General features: G+C 39.8%; 1 pseudogene; it reads left to right on the forward strand.

Annotated features, from left to right (window-relative positions):
- The first annotated feature begins 634 nt into the window (after window positions 1-634).
- Window positions 635-1,588, forward strand: LOC102823703 (annotated as a pseudogene).
- The last annotated feature ends 2,167 nt before the right edge of the window (window positions 1,589-3,755 follow it).

Consider the following 3,755-nt stretch of genomic DNA (forward strand, 5'->3'; position numbering starts at 1 on the left):
TACAAAATGCATAAATTCTTCTAAGGGCTTCCTTATTCATTATACAACTTTCACATGCATCAGAGGTTATTAAAATCACCTGGCTTGGGTAAGGAGCACCTTAGTCCTCAAAATGACATCTTTGCTCCTCAACACTTTAAAGAGGTCTTGCGAAGCAGATTTGCACAACACAATACATCATTTGATTTCTTGACTATGACTTACATGAGTGTTTGGGGTTGATCCAAGCAAAATGAAGTCTTTGACAACTTGGATCTTTTCTCCATTTATATGGATGTTGATTATTGGTCCAGTGGTCAAGATTTTTGTTTTGTTATTTCAAGGTGTAAGTGAAATTGAAGACTGTACTCTTTCACCTTCATCTTCGCTTTGAGCAAGCAAGGTTGTAACATGATCTGTATCTTCTAGAGAAAAAAACATTAAAAATGGACCTAAATTAAAAGATTTTCAAGACTGATTAAGTCACAGTCCTTAACAGCCTTAATATCAAACATTCTTAATAGGCCAAATTCTGTAAAACTCTGAGGTAAGGATCATGTAAAAAATTATATGCTCCCTCAGAACATGTTTGTCTTGCAACAAATTATCTTTAGAAACAATAGTTGATATAAGATTTTGTCTTTACTTTTAAGTGATGCGAAATCAAACCCCAGTCACTGAATTTCTCCTCCTGGGAGTGACAGACAACCAGGAACTGTGGCCTCTTCTCTCTGTGGTTTTCTCAACCATGTATCTTCTCAATGTGACTGGGAATGGAGCTATCCTGATGATTGTCATCTCTGATCCAAAACTCCATTCGCCTATGTATTTCTTCCTGGGAAACCTATCATGCCTGGATATCTGCCACTCCACAGTAACACTACCAAAGATGCTGGAGAATCTCCTCTCTACAAACAAAGCAATTTCAATTGTGGCCTGCATAACCCAGCTTCATTTCTTTCACTTCCTTGGCAGCACAGAGACCATGTTATTGGCCGTGATGGCCTTTGACCGTTTTGTGGCTATCTGCAAACCACTTCATTACACTGTTATCATGAATCATCAGCACTGTATACAGATGGTCAGCACAGTCTGGGTCATTAGTTTTTTCTATGCCCTGCTGCACTCCATAATGACTTCCAAGTTGAACTTCTGTGGTTCCAACCATATCCATCACTTCTTCTGTGATGTTAAGCCATTGCTGGAGTTGGCTTGTGGGAACACTGAGCTCAACCAGTGGTTGCTCAACACTGTCACAGGGACCATTGCAATGGGTTCTTTTTCTCTCACATTTCTCTCCTATTTCTATATTATCATGTACCTATTCTTCAAGACCCGTACTTGCAGCATGCTTCACAAAGCACTGTCCACATGTGCCTCCCACTTCACGGTAGTTATTCTTTTCTATGGTCCTGTTATCTTCACCTATGCTCGTCCTGCCTCAGGCAGCTCCGTGGACCAGGACCGAATCATTGCCATCATGTACACTGTGTTCACACCTGTACTCAATCCACTCATCTATACTTTGAGGAACAAGGAAGTGAAGAGGGCCTTGACCAGAGTGGTCAGGAGGAAGTTATGACTAAAGGAATCCAGAGAATTATTCTGAGGTATAAATAAGCTCACAATGAGAAAGATTGGATTATATTTTATACTGTTTCTTAAATTGTTTAGAATATGTATAAAGTTGGAAACAAAGATAGAAAATGAATAAAAGAAATATAAATGGTAAAGTGCAGTGTAATAGGTAGTTGTTGCTGTTAAGGGCCGTCAAGTGGATTCTGACTCATATTGATTTGTACAGCATTTTCAAGGAACACGAGGTGGGTTTGAACTGCTGATCTCTCAATTAGAAGTCCAGTGCCAACCAGGAATCCCAGTAGCAGTAAGTAGGTAATAGGTAGAAGGTAGTAGTACGGAAGAAACTTGAACACGTTGGGCACTAACCATAGAACCTTCATATTCAATTCGTTTGGGGTTAATAAGTTGATATAATTGATTTGATATATATTTAACTAATTTCTTATATAAAATCAAGTATACAAATATGTTATTCTACCTTTGTACTGGGTAAATAAATAATACTTAGCTTTGTTTATCTGTATGATTTCTTTAGGTTATTACATTTTCATGTCAGAAAAATATATACTATACTCTTATATTTAGCTGTTTATTTAGGGTCATGGTTGCTTAATTGCTGAACCAAATGTTAACTCACATAAATTAAGAAGAATTCTTAAGTATGTAGTGATTTTTTGTTCTTCAAACAAAGAGGCAAATCAGTATTTAGCACAAACACATTATAATCACAAACTAACAGAAATAAAATCGCCATAGGTTCATCTAAAGTCATCTGACATGTCAGTCTTCAGACATCTTCTAAAAGTCAACTAGCTCAGAGGCAACAGTGAATGTGAATGTAGTGGCACAACTTGGGCAAAGTAAATATGTACACAAGAAAAAGGGTCCATTTTTGGAAACATTATGACACATACACTTTTGTAATAATAATCATAAAATATGTGTGTGGTTACATGAGGTACGTATGTATACATATATATGTAAGGAAAGGTATAAAGTGTAACTATGTACATATGTTGTTGTTAAGTGTCTTCAAATCAGTTCCAACCCAAACCGACCCTGTATAGGGTTCCCGAGGAGCTGCGGGTGATCTTGAACTGCCCACCTTGCAGTTAAAACAGATTTGCAGTCTGACACATTAACCCACAGAGCCACACTTTTTGTTATATATGTATGTGTGGACTGCATATACAGTCATATACAGACATGCATTGCTGGACATCCACAACATGTTCTGTGAAATAGGACCTCATGGAAATCAGACGTTATGTGAACACTAATATATCCAGGCAATCCCTGTACAATCTGCAGTTAAATCACTGGAAGTCTATTATATTAAAGCCTTATGGGAGCCTGCCATACAAAGCCTGAGAGCTGTGTTCCCTGATTGCAACAGTCTAGAGTTGCTATGTATGTACTGGTCCAGGCAGGGGCTTTGCCAACAACTGGATCAATACTTTGTGCACATCCAGGTGCAGGAGGATAGGGTGCATGATGGGGAAGGGACACAGCACAAGTTCCTTGGGGACCTTGCATGTTGTACCAGCAGCAAGGTTGATAGCAGCGGCTCTGGCTGTTTCCACCCTGTGGATGCGTCTGCTTCCTGATCACTTTCAGCTTCCTCAGAACAAAGTCAGGAGCCCAGAAGCCCCCTGGGCCTCACTGGCACCACCATCACCCATGACATGTCTAGAGCACATTCAGGAAAAGGAGTATAGCTGAGATTGGTTGCCTTGGATATTTAACAGGAGAGTTAAAGAGATTTGTAACACTTTTCAGAGCAGGACAGAGGCTGGTCTGGTCCAAGGGTCAAAGTGAACCACTGGGCTGAGAAGCCAAGAGGCTAGGGCCCAGAAGAGGCCTATCTGTGGGCACAGATGAGAAAAATCTTCCCTGATCCTGAATTGTAACCTGTTACTTCCCTAAACACCACCATAATCATGGGTATTGTCTGTAAGTCTATGTGGCCATTTCTATGAGTTATCAAATCCAACAGAAAAAGAGAGTGTTATGGAAGGAATGGCTGGTGTCAGAATTGGTTAAAATACTGAGACAGGAAGAGTGACTGACTTTCACATCATAGGAATTAGACTTGGATTGATGCTGAAGGTTAGTCTCTCTTCCCCCTGTGAAGTTAGAGGGCTCAGATGACCCTACCAAGACATTTCTACACAACTGATTGAATTGCCAAGCAC

This window comes from Chrysochloris asiatica, unplaced genomic scaffold (genome assembly GCF_000296735.1).
Source record: "Chrysochloris asiatica unplaced genomic scaffold, ChrAsi1.0 scaffold00546, whole genome shotgun sequence".
Lineage (NCBI taxonomy): Eukaryota > Metazoa > Chordata > Mammalia > Afrosoricida > Chrysochloridae > Chrysochloris > Chrysochloris asiatica.